At 33.1% G+C, this 15,506-nt stretch overlaps 2 pseudogenes; both read right to left on the minus strand.

Annotated features, from left to right (window-relative positions):
* Positions 1-6,857: 6,857 nt before the first annotated feature.
* LOC118031274 (probable glutathione S-transferase) lies at positions 6,858-8,821 on the minus strand (annotated as a pseudogene).
* An 815-nt stretch (positions 8,822-9,636) lies between these two features.
* On the minus strand, positions 9,637-15,190 carry LOC118031453 (probable glutathione S-transferase; annotated as a pseudogene).
* Positions 15,191-15,506: the final 316 nt, after the last annotated feature.

A 15,506-nucleotide genomic window follows, 5' to 3' on the forward strand; every position in this document is an offset into this window, starting at 1 on the left:
ATATATATATATATATATATATATATATAGATCGATCTCCAATTTTTTTAAAAAGAAAAGTTTCCAAGTCAAACAGTACAGAACTAAACTGTAAAGAGTATGGAGATTAATTGCATAAAATATAGACCTGAAAAGCTCCAATCTGAATAAGAAAGCGAGCCATAGTCATTAGTTTGAGTATAATCTTGAGCATGACCACAAGTGCAGAGACACAAAAAGCCATTGGCACCAAACGCAGCATTGTCTCGGCTGTTCGCGTGGTGTTTTCCACATCTTCATTCTCATCTCTTGACCCCATCGTCGTTGCGACGGGAGAACTTCCCTTGTTCCCCTCTTCTCCATCGTCTCTCTCTCTCTCTGTCAAAAAAAAAAGCTTTGCAAGTTGTGTGCTGCGCAAACGCCCAGTGAAGAAGAGGTTGTAGCTGCTCATGATAAGGGAGTGATCATTTAAGGATTAGTGAAGTGGGTGACGTGCATTTTCCTCAATGTCATCAAAGCCTGATATACCACCACATACCTAAGTGCATGGATAGCAGCTCCTTTTCTCTATCTATCACACGTACCAAAGTGCATGAACATCATACTCTCCTCTCTTTCTCCACAAGCAACGCAAGTAGCTGATCACACATGCACTTGGGTCTTGACCAGTGATTGAATTGACTTGTTCCTTTTCTCTACATCCTGGGTTCAAATTTTACCTTGTGCGCTGTCACCCCCGCCGATACCTTACATGCTATTGCAGAATATTTAGTGAGCGTGGGATTAATCGTGGTGCGCGCAAGCTGGTCGGACACCCAATAAATAAATAATAAAAAAGTAGCTGATCACACATACCTAAAATTGATCAATGTGGACCTTAGTAATCAAAGTTGAGCGTAGCTTTCTGTGGGCATCAGGAAAAAAAAAATCGAAAATCTTTTTCGAGCAATATTGCTTAATGCATCAATATTTTACCCTTTTTTGATTTAAAATTATTTTTTTTTTGTATTTTTATATCATATCAAATATTTTTTTATATATATTTAGTGATGGAATAATTTCGTAACTAATTTCTGTCAGAAATTCAACTTTTTCAATAACTAATGCCACACTACACGAACCTATGTAGCTAGCTCAAGGTTGATGTATTCCTTTTCAATTCAATAGTAAATGTTAATAAATTAAAATGATGTGGAGCTATGAGCATGGAGATCTATCATTAGATTAATGGAGTTTCGAGATAAACTAGGAAGAATGTCACCTCCTCCATTGTCAAAACCAAAAGCAGAAGTTTCTATTCCACTTGCTCCTGTCGTGAGTGAGCAAGTGTAACATCAATAAAATAATACCAAAAGCATCTTGACTTCACTAGGGAATCATTTGCGTAAGGAAGATACATTGCCTGTTTGGTTATGGCAGACACCCGTAACATCGAAAGAGAAAGGATAAATTGCAAATAATAATAATAATTATAATATATTTTTTATTTTTATTTTTTAATAAAAAATCCAATTATTATATATCTGATCTACTAGTAATAAATTGTTCATAAAAATTAATTCAAATTATTTTTTCATTTATACATTTTTTAAATATAAAATTTATTTAAAAATATATGAATAATAAAACGCTTACACATTATCAAAAAGCACCCATGCATGTGATGACACTCTTAGTAACATTGAAATCTTCCAATTCAAATTCATGCCTAGCCAAAAGGGCGGACTTATATGATCAAATCTCCTTGTTAGGTTAATTTAGAAGAAACACAAAAGATTGACAAGAAATGGTTTGATAAAAAATGATTTCGAGCTCATTAATATTTTTTTCTTGTAAATTTGTGATAGTGCATATTTATTTTTAATTTATAAATTCAAAAGATGATCCATATTGAATGATATATTTTTTAATATTGAGATGGTGACAAATTGAGACGAAAATATATTGGATCGCATGGTTAGATTTGGTTAATCAACCAAACTCATGATCCGGATTCTAAGACTATGAAAATCTTATGAAAATAAAATCAAAAAAATTATTTGTACTTAAATCCTAATTAACTTAACATTGAAGAAGAAACTGAAAATAAAAAAAAATCAATAAAAAGAAAAGAAAAACATACCAGGTGAACTCGGGTTAACTTTTCAAACTCGTGATTTAGTCCATGCACCCACACTATTATTTAATAACTTTTTTCTCTTAATTTTTCTTTGTTTAATCACAGGATAGCTAGTGCAGGAGAACTTTTTTTTTTTTTTTTTGTATCAAATAACATTTTTTCTTAACGAAATAAAAATTTGACATGCAAGTTGGATGAAAAAATAAAGATTGATGTTTTTTTCCAAGCTAAACAAAAAAAAAGGCTATGATCAAGACCCAATGCGATTAGCCTCTTATATTTGTCAACAACGCTTGTGTGCTAGCCTAAAAAATATCACAGATAATGTGTTGTTTTCTGACTCGGTTTACGACGACCAGAGGTTGTTGAAAAATCATGTCATGGAATTTTGTTACCTAAAAATTTGTTTTTTCAAAGCCAAATTATTGTCCCAAATACCTAGAAAATACTTTATAAACCTTGTTAAAACCCATTTTAAATAACCCTAAAATCAATCCAAAAACCTAAATCCAATTTGAGTACAAATCTTTTATCCTGGGTAATTAAAAATGCCAAAAGAACATTAAGTGAAACTTCCAATTGAATAGAATTTATTGACACTAATTAAGAATGACATTGAAATTGGCTATTAGTCAATCAGAATGGTTTTCTCTACCTACCATTAAAATCCAATAGTGACTTTTCTCTCTCATTACTCATCATTCCAGGGACTAAAAATAGAAACATATTTTTTAGGACCAAAATAAAAAATTCAAAAAGAAAAGGGATTGAAAACTGATACTTTGAAAAGTATGAAGACCAAAGAAAAGTTTGTGTACTAATTATGAAACCCGCAGCCCTATGTTCATTATTGTTTCACTTTGATCCCCCCATGTTTTAATCACTTGCCCTTTGTTAACAAATTATATGCAATTGGCTACCAATTGACCTTAAAAAAGACTTTCTTGTTAGGGGAAAAATGAAAAAACTACAATTGGAAGATCGATAACCTAAAACAAAAAAAAGGATTGTTTAAAGTCCATATTGAATTAAGGCATTTGCATAGCACATATACGCCATGCAAATCCTGATTTCTTTTAGTTTCTACTAATGTTTTTCATCTTTTATATTAATTAAATCCTAGTGCAAGGAGAATCCTTGATAATTTTTTTATGTTTAGACCATTAAGTAAAATCCTGTTTAACTAGTTAGTTATAACCTTTATTAGATTATATAGTTATAGGTTGTTTTAATTAATTGTTTGAAAAAATGAATATTTTTTCTCTATTAATTTACTTATGAATATAAAAATAAAGGATACATCTTCCACCTCTTTTATTTATGAAGGTTTTAGTGTATGCTTGGTAATGCAGTTCAAAAATGTTTTATAATAGTGATTTTAATTAAAATGTTTTTAAATGATGTTTTTTATGTGTTTTTTTACATCAAGAGAATAAAAAAATATAAAAAATAATTTAATGCTTTTTTAGATTAAAAAAAAATAATTTGGAAAACACTTTAAAAAACAAGTTAAATTATAAAAAACAAAAAACTCTCTTATAAACTTTATACTAGTCTAAACTTAAAGAAGTCAATTTTCATAAATCTCAATTAAAAGTTTACTTTATTTTTCTTCAAGATCAATTTTCATAATACATACATAGGCCATACAAAATAAAATAGTTTATATTTAATAAATAAATATAATCCTTAGAAAAAAACCACACACACACACACAAACACACGCACACACACCACACACATATATATATATTACAAGTAAATCCAGGAGATCCATTGAATTGGAGAACGTCATTTCACCTCTATATCCTAAATAATTTATTCACTTTGGGCTCTTATAGGCCATATTGGTTGTAAAGGGCTCTGAGCGCATTGTATGTTAGGCTTACCAACTTTTTCTAATCTATAAACAGAGATCATCCACTAAGACCACCGCTCTGCCACCACCAGACCACCGCCAAATAAATCAGCACCGTCACTCCCACCCCACCGCGTCTGCTGCCACATCGATAGCCTCTGACATCTCCTTTCCTAAAAACGGTGCGCTTTTATCGCCAAGAGAATACAAAAGCAGTGACCAAGAAGCCCTGTGTTTGGTTACAGAGAAAGCAAGAGAAAAGAAAATGGCGTTGAATACAGAAATGGGGTTATGTAAGGGATCATAAACTGGAACAATTCTTTGGTGGGGCTCTTGGGTTCTATGTTATGCACCGGGTGGAAGTCAGCTACAAGGTTAAAACTTCTTTTTCTATCTTTTTCGAGCTTCTGTTTGTTTACTGAGAAAGATGGAACTTTTTGGAATTCAAAGTTTGTTAAAGTGAAAAAGTTATGATTTTAGTAACATGGGGTTTGCTTGTTTTTGTTTGTTTTGTAACAGGAAAAGATGAAGGAGAGATTGAGAGAGTATGAAAAGGAATTGAAGAAGAAAGAGGAGTTGAAACAGCTCGAGGAATCCATGTAGTTTTCCTTTTCTTTTATTTTTAGTTTTCTTTTGGTTGCTGAGAGGGTGGAAAAGTGAAAGAAAATAGAAGTAATGTTTCCACTACATCATAGCAATCTAATTAAAATGAACACCAGAATGTTAGAGATTAATGGATTTGTTGTTGGTTAGCATATTGGTTGAGCTTTTTGACTTTACTTGAGATGGATTGTAGTTGATCACCAATATTGGGAAAGAGTGTTGGCTTGTTTGCTGTCCATTACCAACTAGGTTGTCAGCAATCACTTTGATGCTTCATTGGCAGTCTCTTATAACATTTCATGGCTGAGTAGGTGCCAGTCCAGGGTTGAAATATCAGTCTGGAGTTTTGGAAATTTCCTGTTTATGCAGTAATTGATACGCAGAAAACTCATTGATTTGATGTGTCTTGTTTTGAAATGTGTAGAGAACTCATTGATTCATCTTGAAACTTTGTGTCAATGTACTTTCTCACGGATCAATCTGCATTCCATGAAGGTCCCCAAGGAAAGAATGTTCATGGATGGATTTGGTTAACTTATTGTTATGCTTCAAATTTTCTCAGCATAGACTTGATGGAATTAATTTTCGCTAGTGATCTCCAACTTCTCTCTAGGACGAGGCAGTTTCTTATTGTAAATTTTGATATTTGGAATCATGTCATATGCATCCGGTTCTTGTAGCTACATGCATCTACTAAAAGGCCAATTTGATTGATCCTCCTAATTCAATATGTAGATAGGTTTTCAGGGCATTGTTTGTTTGCCTTGATGTATGAAAATCAGCAAGCAAATATTTGTGTTTTCCTTACTAATGCAGAGACTAATCCCTAAAAGAAGATGGGGTTGGTGGGAAAATGATTTCTGTGGAGAGATGGAGATTCCTCACAAAAAAGATTACGGCCAAAGCATTTGTTTTAACATCTGAGGCAACAGAGCATGTGAATATATGTCATTGCCTCAATATCTTCTTCCTAATTTGACTCATGGTTTTCTTGAGGACTTTGAGATTTGATGTCAAGAGGTCAGTGTTCTAAGTTCGTCAATTGCCGCATTAAAAGTCTATGCGTTGTTCGCAATCATCAATAGAGTGAGGCTTCAAGATCAGTCAAAGAGATTCAATCAGGTCATAGCATAGTTGTCATGAAAATCAAATTGGACATGGCGTTTTAGAAGAGTCACAAGCTTTTGGAGATCCATGATATTACCCTGCAGATCAATTCCCCTGTTATTATTGCTGGCATTTCTAAGTTAATGAATCATGATTTCCAAAGTCTAGCTATTTGTCCTCATTGGTTACGGGCATGGTGTTCTTTAGTTCTTTACCATAGTGATGGAGTATTTGAACTGTTCTCTGTGGCACGGGCACTGGTAAACTGTGCCCTATTGTACAAGTTCCTCTGGTGATTTGTGTTTTGTCCCTGCCCCTACCAGTTGCCTTGGTAATTCTCATCAACTTCAGCTAGAGAGAAAAATTTTCGTTTAGTTTGCACCACAGATTTTCCAGTATCACCCCAAACATCAAGGTAGTCAATCAATCAATCAATCGATGAAGTTTTGCTACGATTATTCATCATGTTGTAGGCAACAGATTCGTGTATGGCCAGATATGCATGAGGATGCTTTCAACTGTTGAATTCGGAAGGAAACAAGATCATTCCATGTGTTTTTTAGGCAGACATGGACAAAATTCGTTTGCAAATCAACTAATAATCAGTAATCGTCTCTAACTCACAACTTCTCAGGATTCAAATCCCCAGAATTAACGAGGGAGTATAAAACTAGTAATGTCAAATAATTTTGAGGGCAACTACAAAATCAAGAGAATCTCGTAAGTTCTGCTATGTCAATCACCTTGTTTGTTAGGAGATCCATCATCTACGCCTATTTTGAGGCAGTAGAGTTAGAACGCTATCCTTCTAATTATTCTATTTACTAGGGATTTTTATTATGTAATTAGTTTGTTCCATTATACATTATGAAAAACAAAGGCATGAACCATGAGATTATTTAATGAACCTTTAAAAAACTTATTAAAAGATGTTTTTTTTAAAAAATATTCAAGATTTAACGAAATATAACTAGTACTTCAAAAAAATTAAATTGTAATGTCTCTTCAATTCTCATTTACAAAGAACAAAACACCCGGTGATGACTAGAATTTTCTAACTTAGCACCATTAAAATATTTTTTATTTAAAAATATTAAATTTCAAAGCAAATAATTTTTATATTTTAATAAAATACGATTTGAACGAGTTTCAGTAATAATCCTGTGCAGTAAAATAATCTCAACCACTTTTTTAATAAATAGTGAAAATTAACAGAACGACAAGAGAGCCAAAGAGCCGAAGACAACTCCACAACTCTGCCAAGGCCGAGTCACAACGAAGTGCTCCCATGCTCCATGCTCCAGCAATCAAATGAACAACAACAGAAGAGAGCACCCACGAACCTCCCATTATTCGAAAGAAAAAACAACTTCCACCATGAGGAACTATACTGATCGTCTGCTCACGATGCATTTGTGTTCCTCTTAATCCACCCCAAACTCTTCTGAGCTCCAAGACGAAACAAAACTTCTACAACACCTTTTTTGGGTCTTCGAGAGACCTGGATACACTCTCTTTTTGCATGCATCTCTTAGCCATGCAATGATCTTGGACACTCTGCCTCTATATACTGAAGCTTCCACAGTCTCATAGGCATAAAACCAGCAGTAGAAAGAACGAACGCCACATCCACATACCCAAGTTCTCTCCGCCGTAATAAGGCTTGTCTCCGAGCTCTCCTTCCAGCAGCTTGAGGCACTCGATAAAATCCTTTTTTGCTCCCTCCAGTTCTTCTCCTTTCGTTGTCCATATCTTCTTAAGTAATCTCAAATACCTGAATTAAGATTCATAGCACAGCTCCATATTGTAAAAGCGGACTAATTAAACAGCACCTAGCTAGAACAAAAGACTTGCGAAGTCCAGTTCCCATCAACGTACCTTCTTGTCAATAAAATCTGCCCAGAAATCTGGACTGGGCTCTCTGGTAAGGATCAGAAGGCAGAAGAGGGGCCTTGCCCTTCCATGCATCGTCAACATACTGAACAATAATCAGGGACTCACAGACTGATGCTTCCATTGTGGAACGAAACTGGAATCTTCTTGTAGACTGGGTTCATCTGAGAAGCAATGCACTCTTGTCCCTCAAGTTCTGTCACTGTACTCATTAACTTGACTCCCTTCTCTGCCAACGCTATTCTCACTCTTATACAAAAGGGCCTTGCCAAAATCCAGCAGTGTCACCTCATCAGCGCCATGTGCTTGAAAAGAGTAAAACTGAATCACAGATAGTTCTTTCTCGCCGTTCAGAATGGCTGTGCTCTTGACAGTGGAGAAGTAGGAATCTTTATAGCATATGTATCTTTGCAGAAGAGATGTGGCGGAAGTATAATAAGTGGAAAATGTGCTGTGCTAGTACTGCCTGTGGCAATTAATTAGATACCATATCGCTTTTCATGTTTGTTCCTTTTCTATGTCTTCAACTACATCACACCAACCAGTCAATGATTTCCTGAAAAATAGACAAGAAATCTCATAGTTAGTTGTTAGCTGGTGCCTAGATGATTTGATAACGAATATGCATGCAAAGAATTTTCTTGTGAACATCAGATTATTGTCATTTTCTTCGAACTGACCATTCACGTGTCAACAACCCTATTTCTTGTCTGACTGAATATGTTTAGTTTTTTAGAGTATTTTCGGACTCTAGCACATAAAACTAAAATTTAGAGAAAATTATTTTAAAAAATAACATGGAGAGTTGCGGATGAATATTTATAACTTGTGAGATATAAATATCATTCTAGTACTCCTCTTCAAAATAAAATAGACTGACATAATTTTCAATTAAAAAAAAAGAAAAAAAGAAATAAAAAAAAGGAGGAAATAAGACCATGTAGTCAGATTAAAGATCTAATAATAACATCATTAATATCATAGGAAAAAATCAACGATTCTAAGAACGTCATTAACAATACCTGGAGGAACTACACAAGCCATCCACAACAAATAAACACTAACACATTTAAGATGACTCGCGTAGCCATACTTGAAAGGAGTTCTTTGATGTAGCCAAAAGAAAAGTTGCAGAATTCATGGCTATCAGGCCTGGCACCACTAATGGCACGGTTTCTTTGGTTGGATGTGCCTAGGAAGTGGAGACTCCTTCCAGTTGACAAGACAGGATCAATATCCATGCAGATGGAAGGGTTTGACATTGAGACTGGCTTAGTTTTATTAAAGCATAAAATGGAGATTAATTTTCAATTCTCTATTTGTCGATGTCTGGTCTCAAACCACGACCAGATGCTAGTGGAGAACAGTACTACGCAGTGCTTCTGTGATGCAAGTTGTGATTCGCAAATGAAAAAGCTTTAAAACTAATAATTTTTTTTTTCAATCACGCGAAACACAATTACACTGTTGTAGCAAAACGAAGCTTTGAAACTAATATCTTGTGTTATTTGTACTGTGACAAAAAAACTGAAAGTTTCTTAGATTTTACAGCTGCTTCTTCCAGAAAGCTTGGCATTGTTCGGGTTGGTACAGAGGAGATCACTCCACTTGGAATTTTCATTTTGTTTGGCCCATTGTTTCCTTTACATGAATAGATAAACAAACCCTTTACTCGAATTTTGTTTTGATTGAGACCTCGAAGTATTCTGCTAATTTAGGGACATTAGAATTTGCGTTATACGTGACACAATAAAACGATGATCAATCCCGTTTTATGACTCGAATTTAAGGATTGATCAGATATATGATTGATCATAATAACAAGAAATTAAAAAATATATGCTTTGCCTACCCTTGCTGCTCTAGTGTTCTTTCCCTTCTTTTGATTTTTCGAGCATCAACAAGAAAACAGAAAACCATGAGTTGTAGTTTATTTTGTATTGTAATGTGATTGAACTACTAAAACTTGGTATAAAGAAAATTCACTTGAGATATATAATATTATATCATTGGAATGCCAAATCTTTCCATCATTAACATGAGGCTTTTCTGTTGTGCGTTGAGTGTCCAAATTAATCTAATAAATTCTCAAACCTTCCCTTTTCCGAGCAAAAATTAGCAAATCAAATACAAATAACACAACTAGTTTCAGATCCAAGAAACGGCAGCTAGTCAGATTCAAGGAAAAGCGTGCAAAGCACACATCACAAACAAATAAGATTGAAGCTGTCTGGACATATCCAGTTCCTAGTCAACCAAGGAGCAAGCCAAGTGCCACCAGAATTACAGAAAGTTCAATATTATTCGTAACAGAAACAACTCCAACATGAACTACTTATTAAACCAAAAAAAAAAACAACATACTGCCTTTGACCATATCCTTGTAATCAATCAAACCAAGGCTCTTCCTTATCTCCAAAACCAACTCGTGGACCTTTCCAGGTTCTGCAAGAGACTGGCTACACTCTCTTTTTCAGGCACCTGTCATAGCCATGCAATGATCTTGGGACATTGAGCTTCGATGCTGAAGTTTCCGATGGTCTCATAAGTAGAAAACCCGCAACAGAAAGAGAAGAAAGGCAATATCCACATACCCCAGAGTCTGACCTCCAAAATAAGGCTTCTCTCCTAGTTCTCCCTCCAATAAACTCAAGGCATTCAAAGAAACCCTTCTTTGCCGCCTCCATTCTCTCCTTTTGTTGTCCATATTTTCCTAGAAAGATCATGTATCTGGAGATTCACAGCACTTCTCAAAAAATAATATAGCAGAACACAAAACCTAATTAGACGTGCACAACCAATGTTCCTTAAGGATATTTACCCACATAAAATTATTATCCACCAGGATTCAATAGGTTCTTCCTCGAAAAGGAGGGAATGCCAAAAACAACAAGGACCGAATACCAGCTAGAAAATCCAGTAAGTTTCAAGTGTTTTGAGTTCAGTGATATTTTGTGTTTTTCTAACAATGGGATGTAAAAATATTTTTATTTCTGATAAGAAATAAAAACATTTTGAAATAATCTTGAAAACGCTTTCCAATAAAAATAAAAACATTTTGAAATAACCTCAAAGAATTCATTTTTACAGCACAAAAATGATATTACAGTAAAAAACATATCAACAAAATCAGTAAAATCATAAAAGGTGTGCGTGTTATATATATATTCCATACCTTTTTATCAATAAAATCAGCCAGAACATGGACTGAGCTCTTTCATAAGGATCAGAAGGTAGCAAAGGAGCCTCTGTCCCTCTCACACATCATCAATATCTGAACAATAATAAGGGACCTCGCAAAACTGGTTTCCTCTTGGACGAGAACTGAATCTTCTGTAGACTGGGTTCATCCTGAAGAAGCAATGCACTCTTGTCCCCTCAAGTCCTGTTCACTGTACTCATATTGACTCCTTCTCTGCAATGCTCATTCTCTCACTCTCATGCAAAAGGGCTTGCCCAGAAATCCAGCAGTGTCACCTCATCCAGCCATTGTTGTTGTGAAAAGGAGTAGAACTGAATCACAGATAGTTTTTTCTCGCTTTCCAGAATGCTGTGCTCTTGACAGTGGAGAGTAGTAAAATCTTATATATGCATATCATTTATTTCATGTTTGTTCCTTTCTATGTCTTCAACTGCATCACACCAACCGGTCAATGATTCCCGAAATCTCAGAGTTAATTACCGCTGGCAAAATGAGATAATTATTCATAAATTTGAGAAATTATCACCGGAATTCATATTATGTCTCTCACGCTATATATATTTTATTAGGGGGATTGTGTAGGGAAAGTAAAATTAATGATAACGAGAGTATGTTTGTTATTATTATTCAAATTAAGCAATAATCTGCCAACAAACTTTTCAGTTTTTGCCGTGAAGAAAACTTACGATAGCTTTGGTAATTCAAGTCAAATTTACATACGATTTGTTTTTGCCATGTTCCATATGTCCAGGTGTCATGGGAAGCTCGAATGTGAAACCACCAAATCTGGGCTCGAAACTTCAAAAAAGAAAAAAAAAACTTGCAATCATTTCTTATGACATCAAATATTGTATTTCCCCTGAGAATTTACAATTCACAGTTTTGTCTTCGAATCTCAAGTCAAATCCGTTTAATTATCAAAGATTATAAACAATATCAAATCCATTCTATTTGAATTAGCTAAGTAGCCAAGTTGATTCTAGAGATATTACAAAAAGAAAAAAAATAAAAAAAGAAAGAAAGAGAGGAATATAGATTTTTTAGTAGGACTTTGAGGGCTGGTTATTTCTTGTTCGGTCTTTGGAAAGTGTGTGCTTCTTTACTTGAGTATACTATTAACATTTATTCACATTTATAATGATTATTTGGAAATTTGATTATTATTATTTTTTAAAAATATTTTAATGCTGAAATATTAAAATATAATTTTTTTATTTTTTTTAATATTTTTTTTAAATTTGCATATTAAAACGATTTAAAATATAAAAAAAAATTAATTTTTTTTTTTAAAAGTTTTTTGTGAAAACGCAATGCACTGTTTCCAAACAGTGCCTAAAATATTTGTTTTGTGTTGTGTTTATACTAGAATTTTAATAAAATTTCAATTTATTTTTTTAAAAAAATTATTTGTGGTGAAAATAAATAAGTTAGAAAATGTACTGTGCTAGTGCCCAGTGGGCAATTGGATACCAATATCGCATTTCATGTTTGTGCTTTCTATGTCTCAACTCATCACACCAACCCCAGTCAATGACTCCTGAAAAATAGACAAAGGAAATCTCAGAGTTAATTACCCTGACAAAATGAAATATTATTCATAAATTTGAGAAATTATAACCGGAAAAATTGCGAGTTGTGAGTTTTTACGTGCTAATCGGACTTAAACTCGTTTGTAAAATTAATAAAATTAATAATTTTTTTTTTTTTTTTAATTTTACAAGTTTATTAAATTTAACTAATATGAACTAAATCACGTTTTAAATTTGATATTAAAGATATTTACTAACAATTTTGTTGGATATTGAAACATATTTTTCAAATGTATATTGGATAAAATTAAAATTTTACAAAAAAATATTAGATATATAAAAAATATATATGGTAAAATTTTAGGTCAAATAGAGCCAGGAAACATAATATTCCTCAGAGGATTAATTTAATTAAACTAATATTGTTAAATATGTCAAACAAATAATCCACTAAAAGGTATGATAATCTGGTGATCTGTTAAATCCATCTTTTAATAAGTCTGATAGACTCAATTTCTCTTGGACTCGATCAAGTGTTGAGCCTAGATATTAGGTATAACAATCTATTAGACCCAATTCTTTTTAGGTTTAGCCATATGCTGTTTACAATCAGTATCAGTCTAATGATATGTTAGACTCAACTTGTCTGGACTTAGTTAAACATATAATTCAAGTGAATATTTTTTTTCTCTATGATCAAGGATATTTTTCTTTGATCTTTTCTCTTGAGAAAGAAGATGATAAGTTAATAAAGACCAATTGAAACTTTTAGAAAGGAGGTTCTTCGTAATATATTTATTTTCAGAGTTTATTTTTAAAATATTATTTTATTTTTTAAAAATATATTTTATTTAAACTTCATAAAATCCTTATTCACTAAATTGTTTTTTAATAAATACTAGATTCTAGTTACCAACCATCTTAACTTAGTTAAAAAGATTGAATTAATTGTCTAAATCATGAAATTAATCAAATTATTCTATATATAATATTTTTTTTCAAGCTATTTGAAATTTGCTGAGATATCATCAAATTGGAAATCAAATCGGAGGTTGTGTCCTTGGAATTTGAAACTTTTTCAGGTTTTGCATGAAGAAAACTAAGGATAGCTTTGGTAATTTCAAGTCAATTTAAATACGATTTGTTTTTGCCATGGGTCCATATCTCAGTGTCACGGGAAGCTCGGATGTGGAAACCACCAAATACTGGCTCGAAACTTTTTTGAAATAAACTTGCAGATCATTTTCTTGAAAACATCAAATTTATTGTCATTTTCTTGAAAATGACTACTCACGTGTCAACTACCCTATTCTTGGGAAAATGTCTAGTTTTTTAGAGCATCTTCCGACTCTAGCACAATAAAAATTAAAATTTAGTAAAATATACATCAATGAAAACATTTTAAAAATAACGTGGAAAAGTTGTAGATGGTAATGTATTCAGACTTGTGAGCTGTAAATATAATTTTAATAAAAAGAAAAAGAAAAAAAAACAAAGAACATAACAAAATAAAAACCAAATATCTAATAATAACATTATTAATATTATTATTAAAAACAATGAATTAAAAAAAACAATACCAGAAAAACATCATCAAAAATTATAGAAATGGGCTACAAAAGCTACCAAAGCAAACAAACACTAACATTAATGAGGTGACCGTGCATCAGACTCTGATACTTAAAAAGGAGTTCTTGATGTAGCCAAAGAAGAGTTACAGACTTTACGGCACCTATATGGCTACGGTTTCTTGCTGTATGGACAGCTCCTTCCATTGACAAAGACAGGATCAATATCCATGCAGGAGAGATGCAGATGGAAGGTTGTCGCGAATTGAGAGTGGCTTAGTTTTATTAAAGCATATAAATAAAATGCAGATTTTTCAATTTCTCTATTATGTCCGGTGAGAACTGTACTAGAACACTGTGTAGCATAACGAAGCCTATGATAATTAATGTGCTTCCCATGAAATTAAAGCTTTGAAACTAATATCTTGTGTTCTTTTACTCTGACAAAAAAACTAAAAGTTTCTTAGATTTTACAGCTGCTTTGCCCGGAAAGCTTGGTATTGTCGGTGGTACAGAGGAGATCCAGTTGCAATTTCATTTGTTTGCCATTGTTTAATTCCTTTTACATGGGTATAAATTAAACCCTCAATATATCACTCAGGCATTCAAGAAAACCCTTCTTTGCCGCCTCCAGTTTCTTTCTCCTTTTGATGTCTATAATCTTCCTAGAAAGATCATTTACCTGAAGATTCACAGCACTTCATCACAAAAATGTAGTCCTAATTATTGGTAAAAAAGTAAAATGCCAAAAATATCCACAGAATAATGTTGGAAAATATAATAAACAGAATATAGTAGAACACAAAACTCAAGGGTGTGCACAAACAATGTCCTCAAGGATATTTACTCACGTACAATTATTATCCACCAGGATTCATTAGCTAGATTCTTCCTCGAAAGGAGGGGATGCAGAAAAACAAGGAAAAATAACAAGAAGTGCTGTTGAATATAGAATAAAAATATTTTGAATAATATCTGAGAAATTCATTTTTACAGCACATAATTGATATTACTGTAACATAGCAGTAGCAAAGGATATTATATATTTGTCCTCCACGCAAGCATAGATGCATGTATCGAAGGGGGGCAGAGAACTTTAGCAAGATTAAAGGCATATGTCCATACCTTTTTATCAATATAAATCATCCAAGAACATGGACCGAGCTCTTCATGAGGATAGAAGTTAGTTTTCCTCTGTGGACGAGAACTGAATCTTCTTGTAGACTGGGTTCATTGCAGAAGCAAATCACTCTTTCCGTTTGCTCCAGAGTCGCTGTTCACTGCAACTCATACTTGCCCAGAAAATTCAAGCAGTGTCACCTCATCAGCCATGTTGAAGTGAAAAAATAATATGGCAATTTAAGATCATAAATAGTAGAAAGCAGACTTTATAGCAGACTTGCTATCTTCATCTGCAGAGTTGTATGTGGTTGTTATAAAGAATCGGGAAAAAGTTCCTAAGCTATAGGCTAATCAATGATGTTAATAAAAAAGTGAGCAAAAAATATTTATATTTAGAATAATATTTCATAGCATGAAAAGTATTCACGACCAAAAGCATTTCAAACCAACAGTTATTAAAATCAAACTGAGTTCATCAGCACTCTCAAAAGTTAGATTAATTTGAGTTAATTCAGATTAGTCTTAA

This window comes from Populus alba, chromosome 11 (assembly GCF_005239225.2).
Source record: "Populus alba chromosome 11, ASM523922v2, whole genome shotgun sequence".
NCBI classification, from domain to species: Eukaryota; Viridiplantae; Streptophyta; class Magnoliopsida; order Malpighiales; family Salicaceae; genus Populus; species Populus alba.